Raw genomic sequence first — 14,442 nt, forward strand, 5'->3', positions numbered from 1 at the left:
TTGAAGCTGTTCGTGCCATTGATCTCACGACATCAATCGCATGGAAATGGTTGCTCGCACTGAAATGCTGACACCTGCATTCCACTTAGAAAAGTAGTTGAAGAATATAATGAGAAAATGAGAAATCTGAATGCACCATCAGATTTGTGGCGCCGAATAGTGCAAAATCGACTGTCCAATTTTTGAATTCTAAGAAAGTGAGAATTTGGGGCTCAAGGAATCTTTTAGATTCCTCAAAGATTCTGCTCCATGGGTGGATTGGAAATTGGCAACTCAAAGGGTGAATCTGACCTTTCCATCGTAATCACTGCAGAAAACTGTGAAAACGACAATAAACTTGACTATATTCCAACATGGAGAAAAATTACCTCCTTGGGAAAATTTCAAGGATCATGGTTTCGCTCCCTGTTTTCGCAACAGTGATGGTTCCAACTGCATACTGAAAAAAGGCCAAAAAATATAGAACTCTAATGGAGAAACAGACAATGCCATTGCGTTCGTGGCATCGAGAAGTGCTGGAACCATATAAAATTTGTCAAAATTTGACAAAGTGAAAATTCGGCCCTCCTACAAAATTTTGCCTTGAACTGCGTGCACCGCCTCCTATGCCTCGAAATGCATGTCCGCTCCTAGTTCCTCCATCTGCCCCCGAACTATGTGCAAATGAGGTTTAAATATTAATTTGTGGTTGGATTACTCAATGAGGCCATTGGTGGAGTTGGTTAAGTTACTCGAATTGTTGAGGAGGGGTTGGGTGGTCAAACCCCGCCCCTCCTTTTTCTTATACATTATGGTTTAAATCAAAACCGTATATATATTTGGGGTTGGGTCCGCATTGGGAGGCCCGCCCCATAACTCCTAGAACCCAAAACCTGTTGGTGCATTACGAGGGCGCATGCCTTAATTGGTGGTTGTGGGTTCATTGTTTAATTTGGGGGGTTGCATTAAATTTTGGTGGGCCACAATTTGTTGTACATAGTTCATTTATGGGGCCGCCGCATGGTGGTAGGCTAGCCACGTGGCTGGTGCAGGCTCGGTACCCGCTGGCCTCCAAAAATATATACGTATGTTATATGAGGTGTGGGGTGGTGGGGGTGGTGGCCCACCACCTCCCTTTGTATATATATTTTTTAATGTTTAAATAATAATAAGGAATTTTCAAAAGGAGTTGTCTATAGTGCGACATTTTGGAGTTTCCGGTGCCGGAATCCGGTAGAAAAAATTGAGGTAAAATCTTGATTTGTGTTATTTAAATTAGTTTTTTGAGTGTATATATGGATTCGGCAGCATCAAAAACCCCTTAGGCACTTCTATTGTGCAGGATTTACCTATCAATATTGTGATTTCAATGAATTCAGACAGGATTTTAGAAAAATTAAACCGGAAAAATCCACCGGAAATCTTCCAAAAAGTCGCACTAAAAACAACTCCTTTTCAAAATTTCAGATTTTAGGCCGAAGGAGACATTTTAACGAGGCAACAATTTTGCCCAGAATCTGGCCATAGTTGGCCAGATTCCGTCAACTAGAAAAGTTGAAATTGCAGCCTCCTTAAGCCTGCCCAGTCAACAAAAAGTCAACCCAACTTTGACTACCTCTATCTCCTTCATCCGGACTCAGATTGATGAACCATTTGCACCACTGCGATCAGGACGACGAGATCTACGCTCTGGTCCTAGTTTGAGAATAATCCAAACACTTTGATTATTGAACTTTCCTGAGTCCTCTTTGTCCTATGTGTGTCTCTGGAGCCACTTGGATCAATCCTCCCCACTGAGGAGCTTTTGGTCCTCCAAAATCTGCAACTTCTCTGTACCTTATCTACATCACAAGCGTCCTGAAAGGCTTCGCTTCCATCTCCTTCACCTTTGTTCTTTGGAACCTTAAGCGATGAGCCAACACCTGCCACCTTTGCAACCTGTAGTACATTGTTTCGCAAATTACATGCTTGACTTTCATGACCAACTATTGACCCAAGTGTCCCATACTTTCCATGAGTTCATAACACATACTTGGTGGTCAAGTTTACATCAAGATGGACACAATACCTCAGCTATGGAAACAAGGCCAACATATCATTGTTGCTTCAACAAGTGATGGAAAAGACATCATCACTGCAACACATGATTTACAAACATAAGGCCAAACACTATTGTTTTGCTTTGACAAGTGATGGAAACACAACATCACTTTCACAGTTCAACATTCAATTCAAAATAATACCAGCCATCATTGTTGTTGTACAAGTGATGGAAAACACATCATCACTTTTACATTTTAAAATGCAACAAATGATTTACAAAAGCACGACCATGATAAGCTAACATATTTAGAAACCATTTTTCACTAATTAATGTGAATGGGTCACCTTGTGGTGCATTCGATGGTCAAACAACTGTTTCACCTAGTTCATGCACCAACACTTTGTCTTTAAGGCGATGTTGTAGATGAAGCCTCCAACAAGTGGCTCTTTGATGGCCACTTTTGTCGCAACGACTGCAATACATCTTCCTCCTCCAAATCTGCTTAACATGTTTCTTTACCTGCTGTTGAGAGGATATTTCACGCCTCATCCTTTTGTGTGCTACCATTCTTTTCCAACACTTAGAAAATGTATGGTTATGTAATCCACAAAAGGTACATGTCTTTCGATGCCATGTTTTACGTTCATCTTTAACAACATGATTATAATCAAAATGAACATTCGAAGATCGAAACTAGTTATACCTTTCCTTGTTGTTTCTGGTGTAAGTATGGCGATGAGAGCTTGCCTCAGCGCTTTCCCTGCAATGGGTGCTGCCATGGGATGATGGGGATGTGTTTCCATCATTCTCTTTCTTTGAAAATTTTGACGATGTCTCGGAAGAATCTGACACCATCGAGCATTCTCCTTTGGTGTATCTAGAGCCTACAAATTGAGGTCTCTGCATAACCTCCAATGGTTGAGTTATGCATTGGTTATTAATACCAATTTTTTCTTCCTTCTCGTACCTCGTCCTTGTAAGGAGACTCATGTTTGTCCCTGTAATTGGGATCTCCAAATCTCCAATAGAAAGCATACTATGTGAAGACGAAACTGAAAGGAAATCAACATATTTGACCTCCTCTATCAATTTGGAAAGAATTGATGAGGGCTTCTCATCATTTGTTGTTGGTGGTTCGCTCGTTGTCTCGACGCATTCCCAAACTTCTTTTCTCACATACCCAAGTCCTGCCTGATGGGGTAGTTCTTCTACTTTTATGGGGTTGAAAATGCCTTGGCCATTAATGCCCAAACCTTTTCCTTCATACCCCATTTTCTTCAACAGTTTGGAGCCAATTCCTATGGTATGATTTTCAAAAACAGTGAAATCATCATCACGACACATACATGAATTCAGAGAACTACTTTTTACCTCACATGGATCACGCTGCAGCTTTTCCAAGGCCTCGTCCTTAGCTTGCAGCTGTCGTAGCAAAATTTGTTTCTCCTCTTTCTCTTCATGTAGACGCATCTTCAATTCGACGTTCTCTATTTTAAGACTTTGGTTGTTGTGCTTCAGTTCTTCTAGGGCCTCTTTCGTGGCTTGCAACTGAAGCTGCAATCGCTCCTTTTCCTTTGTCTCTTTCTGTAGAGTTTCATACATTATTTCCATCCTTTTGGAAATTTTAAGCATGGTCTTGTACATCGTTTTTTCATCCTCTGTTGCTGCACATTCCATTGTTCACACTGCAATTCACATCCATGCAAAGACCGCTCTGATACCACTTGATCCAGGTCTGGGTCTGACGAAGGACCCTTCCAAGACCTTTTACTTTCATGATGTGTTAAATTGCATTTTTAAAAGAACATAAATGAATAAATCTGCATGCTTTAAAGAAGAGGAACATGTCAATCATCAACACATGAAATAACAAGACGTTGATAACAAAGTTCGTCTAGGAGGGACTATGTCTCCAGGCCCCAGTGTCAAGATGGTGTATGCCGCTGCATTAAGTGCTGTCAATAGTGATGATGTACATAAGAGATGATGTCACGATTATACAAGGAAAATGCCCTCATGCAAGAGTGGCTCCAAGAGATGTTTCGCTACAGGGACTCTTAGTCAAAAGACTCCTATCAGTATGACACAAATCTCATGCATGATGAGCATCCCACCAACATGGCATAAAGGGGATCTCAATGCAAACATGCATGACGACAACATGAGTATCCCATCAGCATACAACAAAAGGATCTCAAAACACAACATGACGAATCATGACAACAAGTACATCACATAAATGATTCTGTGTCACATCAAGTAGGAATCATGAAAACAAGTAATAAACAAGATCCCTCATCAACATCAAATAGGGATCTGTGTAGCACAATACATATCAAAAGAAGTACATGAACACACTGCATATACCTCACATCCAGGGGCCATTTGAAGAAGCGGATGTCAAACTACTGACGTTGTTCATGCCATCGATCTCACGACATCAATCGCATGGAATGGCTGCTCGCACATGAACGCTGACACCTGCATTCCACTTAGAAAATTAACTGAAGAATATAATGAGAAAATGAGAAATTTGAATGCACCATCAAATTTGTGGCGTTGAATAGTGCAAAATCGACTATCCAATTTTTGAATTCTGAGGAAGTGAGAATCTGGGGCTCAAGGAATATTTTAGATTCCCCCTAGATTCCTCAAAGATTCTGATCCATGGGTGGACTGGAAATTGGAAAATCAAAGGGCAAATCTGACCTCGCCACTGTGATCCCTGCAGAAAACCATGAAAAACGACTATAAACTTGACTATATTCCGACATGGAGAAAATTAACTCCTCGGGAAATTTTCAAGGATCATGGTTTCGCTCCCTGTTTTTGCAGCAGTCATGGTTCCACCTACATACTGAAAAATGGCCAAAAAATGCAGAACTCTGATGGAGAAATGGACAATTCCATTGCGTTCGTGGCGTCGAGAAGTGTTGAAACCATATAAAATTTGTCAAAATCTGACAAAGTGAAAATTCGGCTCTCCTGCAAAATTCTGCCTCGAACTGCGTGCACTACCTCCTCTGCCTCGAAATGTGTGCCCGCTCTTGGTTCCACCATCTACCCCCGAACTATGTGCAAATGAGGTTTAAATATTAATTTGTGGGCAGATTACTCAATGAGGTCATTGGTGGAGTTGGTTAAGTCATTGGTGGAGTTGGTTAAGTTAAGCAAATTGTTGAGGAGGGGTTGGGTGGTCAAACCCCGCCCCTCCTTTATTTTATGCATTATGGTTTAAATCAAAACCGTATATGTATTTGGGGTTGTGTCCACATTATGCGGCCTGCCCCATAACTCCTGGAACCCAAAACCTGTTGGCGCATTACGAGGGTGCATGCCTTCACTGGTGGCTGTGGGTTCATTGTTTAATGTGGGGAGTTGCATTAAATTTTGATGGGCCGAGGTTTGTTGTACATAGTTCATTTATTGGGTCACCACATGGTGACGGGCCAGTCACGTGGTTGGTGCGGGCTCGGTATCTACCGGCCTCCCCAAATATATACGTATGTTATATGAGGTGTGGGGTGGTGGGGGTGGTGGCCCACCACCTCCCTTTTTATATATTCTTTTTAATGTTTAAATAATAATAAGGCATTTTCAAAAATTCGGATTTTAGGCTGAAGGAGACATTTAATGAGGCAACAAATTTTCCTGGAATCTAACTGGAGTTGGCCGAATTTCGTCCGTCGGAAAAGTTGAAATTGTGGCCTCCTTAAGCCTGCTTAGTTATCAAAAAGTCAACCCAACTTTCACTGCCTCTATCTCCTTCATCCGAACTCAGATTGATGAACCATTCTCACCACCACGATCAAGACGACGAGATCTATGCTCTGGTCCTAGTTCGAGCATAATCCAAATACTTTGATTTTTGAGCTTTCCTAAGTCCTCTTTTTCCTATGTGTGTCTCTGGAGCCACCTGGATCATGCCCTGCATGCAAGATTTGCTCCTGTAAATCTATCCCATAAGAGCTCACAACTGAAATTTGGTTCAAATGCACTCTCCTACTGAGAGCATCTACAACCCTGTTCTCCTTGCCCTTGATGTATCTAATCGCAAAGTCAAACTCATTGAGGGTAGCTAACCATCTAGCTTGTTGACATTCAGATTAGGTTGGTCAAACAAGTACCTCATCCCACTATGATCACTCATCAAAACAAACCTCCTACTAAAGAGAGAATGTCTCCACATCTTCAATGCATGAATGATAGCCTGCAACTCAAGATCATGAGTCACAAAGTTTCGTTCGTGCTCATTCAACTTCCTTGAATCATAGCATACCACATGCCCTTATTACATCAGGATGCTACCAAGTCCTTCCTTACAAGCATCTATACATACCACAAACTCCTTATCAGGATTTGCAATCTTCAAGACTGGAGAATTTGTAAGCAAATGCTTCAACTGCTCCAAAATAGTTGCACACTCCTCAATCCATTCAAACTTCTTCCATTTCCTCTGCAAAGATGTAATAGGATAGCCAATCCTTGAGAAGTTCCTGATTACCCTCTTGTAAAAACCTGTGAGTCCCATGAATAATCTGACCTCTTCCATAGTCTAGGGCTCCAGGAACTAGTAACTCAACCTAGAACCTCTAGGGAACTTGAGTTGTTTCAGGGCTCCAGAGACTTTTTCCCAACCCACAGGCTTTAGGGACTAGTAACTCAACCCACAACCTCCAAGGAACCTAAGTTGTTTTAGGGCTCAAGAGAATTTGTTCCAACCCATAGCCATAGGAAACCTGAGAACAGATCAAAAAAACCAAGTGGGAAACCCACTACACCATGTCTACCCAAAAAATGGAAAGGCAAGGTTGAAGCCACTATCAATCTAGGAAAATCTCCATGCCAATGACAACATATAACCAAGGAACCACATGCATATACCATGCATCCAAAACCCAACAAGGAAATCACACATGCAACCTATTACTTGTGAAGTAAGCCCATTGGAGTTGTTGAGCCAACTGTCTCCTTACACTTCCTTGCTTTCCTTGCTTGCTTTCTCCAAATCCAAGTGAATGCTAGAATGCTCCAAGAATGCTATAAGGGTGCAAGAATGTAAGAGAGCCAAATGCTAAACTAACCAAAGTTAAGCCATCAATTGCTTATTTGATGCCTTTTTATTATTGATGTCTCCTTTTTCTTCATTTTCCTTCATTTTTCCTCTAATTTCCCTTGCATGCAAATTTGTGTCCCTTCACCTTCCATTTCTTCTATTTTCTTTTATTTTCATAATTAAATGCCATTTATTGCCTCTTTATGTTTGCCAATTTCCATAGCCATTAATTAACCACAAGTGATGCACACTATAATGTTTACCCACCATTTAGCTTGGAATACGTGTCCCATGACCTTGGTCTTATTTTATTTACATGTAAAATCAACTTGAGGTTGTTACAAACCCCTCCCCCTTAGGGAACATCATCCTTGGTGTTCAATGCTTATAACCAACAAAACATGTTGCCCATGGAGCTTTATAACACAACTCGATGCAACATTTACATCATTCCAAATTGCTAAAACCATGAACACCATACAACTTATTGGAGCTCTATAACATAGCTCAATGCAATATTTACAACATAATTCTTATTGGAGCTTTATAACACAACTCATTGTAGTATTTACAACACACGCACACACACACACACACACACGCACGTGCGCGCACACACACACAACAAAAACACATATATCAAACACATCTTCTCAACCAACAAATAAGGAAGGATACAAAGCCCGCATCTGATCAACCATCTCCCATGTAGCTTCATTAGGCCCAAAGTGCTTCCACTACACTCTAACTTGATTTTTTGCTCAGTTCCAGAGCATGAGATGTTTCTGCTACAAAATGAACTGAGGTTCTAGCTAGAACTCTCCCTCTGGATCCACCTCAAATACAAGCCAATTAATCACAAGATCGTCATCCTGGACATATCTCTTAAGCAATGATACATGGAAAAAATCATGAACTTTCATTGTTGTTAGCAGTGCAAGTCTGTAGACCACTGGTCCAATCCTCTCAAGGATCTCAAAAGGCCCACAAGACCAAGGTTCTAGCTTGGTAGATGACCCAATCCTCAAGGAGCTCCTCTTGGGCTTGATGCGCAAGTACACATGCTCCCTAATATGGAACTCGTTGAATGCTCTATGTTGATATGCATAACTCTTCTTCTTATTCCATGTTTCCTTTAGATTCTTCTTAATAACCTTCATCTCTTGCTCCATCTCAGCCAACATATCTGGCCCAATCAACACCCTATTCACTGGATCACTCTAGCTGATAGGAGTATTACAACTCCACCCATAAAGAGCCTCAAATGGACTCATCTTCAAGGATTCCCAGTACCCATTATTATATGCAAACTCCACCAGTGGAAGATAATCCTCCCACTTCCATTGTTGATGCATGCCATACGTCCTCAACATGTCCTCAAGAATCTTGTTAACCCTCTCTATCTATCCATTTGCATGTGAATAATAAATTGTACTAAAAGCTAACTTTGTCCCCAAGCCTGCAACCAACTCCTTCCAAAACATGGAAGTGAACTTGGCATTTCTATTTGATATAATATTCTTGGGAACACCATGTAACCTCACTATCTCCCTTATGAATAATTGAACTACCTCACTAGCTGAATTTGTAGACTTCATTGCAATAAAGTGAGATACCTTGCTCAACTTGTCAACCATAACCATGATAGAACCATGTTGTTTGCATGTCCTCAGAAAAATTGTAATGAAGTCCATGGAAATGACCTCCCATTCCCATTTTGGAATAGGAATAGGCTACAATATACCAGTTGGGTGCTTACACTAAGCTTTCACCTGTTGATATTCAAAACATCTCGCAATAAACTCGACCACTTCTTTCTTCAAATTCAACCAATGATATAACTTCTTAACAACTGTCAAAGTTTTCTACTATCTTAGGTGGCCTGAATACGGCTTGACATGAAACTCCCTCAAGATAAGCTTCTTAAGCTCACTGCTATCTGGGACATAAATCTTGTTCCTAAATCTCACGAAGTCATCTTCCATGAGGTGATACTCCTCATCTCTATCACCTTCACCCTGTTGTTGCAACCTGTGCTTCAGCTGCTAGTACCTCTCATCATGTTGCCTTGCATGCAAGATTCGCTCCTGTAAATCTATCCCATAAGAGCTCACAGCTGAAATTTGGCTCACCTGCACTCTCCTACTGAGAGCATCTGCAACCCTGTTCTCCTTGCCCTTAATCTAATTCCACATTCAAACTCATTGAGGGTAGCTAACCATCTAGCTTGCTGGCATTCATATTAGGTTGGTCAAACAAGTACCTCATCCCACTATGATAACTCATCAAAACAAACCTCTTACCAAGGAGATAATGTCTCCACATCTTCAATGCATGAATGATATCCTGTAACTCAAGATCATGAGTCACATAGTTTCGTTCGTGCTCATTCAACTTCCTTGAATCATAGCATACCACCTACTCTTCTTACATCAGGACGCTACCAAGTCCTTCCTTACAAGCATCTATACATACCACGAACTCCTTATCAGGATCTACAATCTTCAAGACTGGAGCATTTGTAAGCAAATGCTTCAATTGCTCTAAAATAGTTGCACACTCCTTAGTCCATTCAAACTTCTTCCATTTCCTCTGCAAAGATGTAATAGGATAGCCAATCCTTGAGAAGTTCCTGATGACCCTCTTTTAATAATCTACGAGTCCCATGAATGACCTGACCTCATCCATAGTCCTAGGAGTTGGCCAATCCATGATAGATTTAATCTTTTCTGGGTCCTCTGACACCCCTTCCTTGGAAACAACATGTCCCAAGTAATGAATCTGATACTGAAAGAAACTGCACTTGTTGAGCTTGGCGTACAACTGATCCTCTCTCAACAATCTTAACATTGTTACTAGGTGCTCTGCATGCTCTTCCTCATTCTTGGGATATATTAATATATCATCAATAAACACTATCACAAACTTGTTGAGGTATGGACACAACAAAATTTTCATCAAACACATGAAAGTGGTTGGAGCATTGGTAAGACCAAAAGGAACCACCACAAACTCATAATGTCCATACCTTGTACGAAATGTAGTCTTGTATATGTCTTCTTCTTTGATGCGCACTTGATGATATTGGCCTGATCTCAAATCAATCTTTCAAAACATTGTAGCTCCCTTCAGTTGATCAAACAAATCATCAATCTGCGACAATGGATACCTCTTCTTGATAATCACCTTGTTCAACTACCTGTAATCAATGCACAACCTGAGAGTACTGTCCTTCTTTACAAATAGTATTGGTTCACCCCAAGGCTACACACTTGGCCTTATGTATCCTTTATCAAGCATTTCCCTGAGCTTCAACTTCAGCTCCACCAACTCTGGAGTGCTCATTCTCTAAGGTGCCTTATCTGCTAGTGTTGCTCCCGACATCAACTCAATAGAAAATTCCACCTCTCTATGAGGAGGAAACTCTGGAATGTCTGTAGAAAACACATCTTGGTGTTGGACATTGGATAAACCAACGCTCCCCATGTGTTTCATGAAATGGACTAACCACCTCTCGTGGATCCTTATCTCTGGCAATGTGATCGTTGACTAACACCTGCGGGTTTTTGTTTAACGATAATTGTGATTCCCAACAAGTGGTATCAGAGCATAGGTCACGAGTTTGATACACACCCAACTCGTGTTGGGTGGGAAATTGTTGGACATTGGATAAACCAACGCTCCCCATGTGTTTCATGACATGGACTAACCGCCTTTTGTGGATCCTTATCTCTGGTGATGTGATTGTTGACTAACACCTATGGGTTTTGGTTTAATGGAAATCATGATTCCCAACACTTGGAGTTGTTGCAAAACAGGATACCTCTTTAGGACTTCATCATCCTCAACATCCTTCTCTTTGTCACTGGAAATATGAACTGCAAACAATACATCCCTTCCAGAAACTGCACTTCGCCTGCATAGTTGTAATCATTCTTACTGATATAGTTTCTTCTTTCCCTGAAAGATTCTCCTTTCCCCATCATCATCTAGGCACTCAATAGCCTTATCATAGCAGTCCACTTAGTCTTGTGAATGAACAACCAATCCATGCACAAAAGCACACTATATTATCCCAAAGGAAGAACATTTATATGTGTTGATATAAGCATACTATTTAGCTCAAATACACAAGATCTCACCCAATGATGAACTCTTCTCTTGGTCCATGTAGCCAACTGCACCAACCAAGATTTTGCATGCAATTCTTTATTCAAGCAATACTTATCCATCAGGTCAGGATTGATATAACTATAATTAGATCTAGGATCAATCAAAATGGAAACAAATTGATCATGAAGATTACCTTCCATCTCGATAATGGATGCTTAATGATCAACTTTCCTGTTATCTACTGCTACATAGATCCGAGGAATACTTTTACCAACATCTCCAACTATCAGTGCCACCTAAGCATTGTAAAGCTGAAGCCTGCCACCCCAGTGTGATGGGCACTCACTCCTACGATGCTTTCCACCACAAGTCCAACACCTCAAATACTTCCTACCATCACCCTCATTCTCTTCCTCAGGCTGAAATCCATGTCCTCTATCAACTGCATTGAAATTCTTGTAGGACGTTACGTTCTCTTTGTCACCTACATCTTGAAGATTTCCTCACTTCTTAGCCCACTTTCCTTTAGTCTTCTCATTCCATTTCCAATCCTGCTTAGGCTCAGACTTGCGTTTTGACTGCTCAAAACAATGCTTCAGCTTCCCGATGACTTCCTCTAATGACCTAGGCTCATCTAAATGTAAACCACTGATGAACCTTTGGACTTTTTTCTTCTCATCCTTGAGGTAGGGCACATAACTCAACAACTCAAAAAAATGAGTCATGTACTCTTCATATGTCATGGAACCCATCTTCAACTAATAAAATTCCTTGGCCTTTTCGTCATAATATCTCTCAGACAGGTACTTCTTCCTGAAGATTTTTTTAAACTCATGTCAGCTCAGCTCCTCTACCCTGATCCCTCTAACACGCTTCACATATTCCCACCGATATATGTTTTTCCCTTTAGACTGAAGATAACTATCTTGGCTTTCATATTTTCTTAATAATCATGCAATCTAAAGAACTTCTTCATCCCAAGTAGCCATGCTTCTACATCTTTTGATTTCTTCACATCCCCATCAAAAGTAGGAGTCTTGGCTTTCTTGAACTCCTCTGGCAAATACTGCTTCTCACTCCTCCTATAAGGATGTTGGTGGTAATGATGATCATGTCTCTCAGAATTAGAATAAAATCCATGAGTGCTAGCCCACCTGTCAGGTTTATCCAAAGAATTTCCACCTTTAACTGTATCATCTTTGTCCAACCTATATATTGATTGAGAACTACTACCATATGCCCCATTAGTTTTTTCCTCTTGTCCATGACTGATCCTCAAATGTCCCTGCTTATGCAAATCTGAAAGGCTCTGAAGGATGAGTGCATTAACCTCTGCTTACTTTTCTTTAGCTCTGGCAAGCCTTTCCTATGCTCAATCAACTTGTTATTATCTACCTTGTAACTTCTAATTTCTACCTTCAAACTTCTCAGTGTATCTGATATATTAGGAGAATACTCTTCTCCTTGTTGCTCAACTGATATGTCCCATCCCGTTGAATTCAAATCGGACCTGTAAGGGGATTCATGTGAATTATATGCCACCATTCTAGTCTTCATATTTTATCTTCTCTTTCCTGAAAGCATGTCATGTTAGATAAACCAAATAGAGACAATCAAAATCATACCCTAGTGTATTTCAAGGGAGGTTATCTCGTTTGCATAATCAATCCAAAATAGCATGATATAACTTCACAATCATATCAACTCACAAGGTCATGATATCCATAATAGTAACTAGCTAGCATGCATACATGATAAACTCATAAACAACTAACATGCATTCATAAAAATCACATCTACCCCGAGGTCCAGTGCTACAACCTCGCTCTGATACAAACCTGTAAAACTACCCCTCCCACATTTACCCACTTTGACAAGATATCTAGCGTAAACATGATCTGAGTGTCACTATGAGATGACCCGACCTCCAAATTCCAGTTATGGAAATGGAGCCTGCAAATCGGAAGTAAACTGACATCCCTCATAGACTACAAATCACTCAGGAGACTACCAACCACCCCAAGAGATCAATCCCTGAGTTGGAACTCTTTCACTAGGTTTACACTCCAACCACACCCTTGACACATTGTGCATGTGGTTATGAGGCTCCAACCGCACCCATAAGCCTTCTTGCTTGCGGTTGTGACCCAAATTCCTCAATTTAGAGCATGTGATTGCGATATCTATGCCACTTTTTTAGGCTATCCTCCAGACCAATGCCCAAAATTGCCTGTAACTTTTCATAATCATGACAATGATAATAACAATGCTAAATAATCAAAGCTTGAGTAATATCTTGACCAATACATTCCTAATACAAGATAAACATTTTCGTCAAACAGATAGTACACAGATAAGCTACAGGTCATGAATGCATATATGATCATAAACTCCTTAATGTCATCTGAGAATCACCAAGAAGGTTTAATGCCTTTTCAAGCTAGCTGCAATAACACTTGTTAGCCCATGCATTCATCAACCATCTAGTAACTTATCAAATCATGAAAAAGAGTCATAGCTAGAGCACATCATAAAACCATCCGTATAACCATCATATAACTAGCATATAACCAAAATAGAAACTATGACCAATCAACCACAAGATCACCATAATAACTAGTACAAGTGCTCATAGATCACAATAGGAAAATATCTCAAATTAACATATGAAAATGCCAACCAAGTTAGGGACTTCCATGTACCACCTGACCATAGGTTGGGCTGAACCAAATCTCTCTTTCAGCCAATCACCCCCATGCCATATTCCAAGCATAAATGTGGGATCATAAGAGTTAAACTAAAATAGAACCAACCAGGGCTTCCAGAGACCAAACCACATCAACCCTCAAGCACAGTGATCTCACCTATACAGTCCATAAATCACTAACATCAACCAGATTGGTCTCTTTCCAAACTTTCCAGGGTTAGGAACTAGTAACTCAACCCACAACCTCTAGGGAACTCGAGTTTTTTTAGGTTTCTAGATAATCTGTTCCAGCCCACACGCTCTAGGGACTAGTAACTCAACCCACAACCTCCAGGGAGCCCAAGTTGTTCCATGGCTCCAAAGAATTTGTTCCAACCCACAACCATAGGAAACCTGAGAACCAATCAGAAAAACCAAGTGGGGAACCCACTATACCATGGCTATCCAAGAAATGGCAAGGAAAGGCTAAAACCACTATCAATCTAGAAAAATCTCCATCCAATGACAACACATAACCAAGAAACCACATGCATATACCATGCA

This window comes from Pinus tabuliformis, chromosome 1_2 (genome assembly GCF_031772625.1).
Source record: "Pinus tabuliformis cultivar Carrire ecotype Pingquan chromosome 1_2, CPIR1, whole genome shotgun sequence".
Classification (NCBI taxonomy): Eukaryota; Viridiplantae; Streptophyta; class Pinopsida; order Pinales; family Pinaceae; genus Pinus; species Pinus tabuliformis.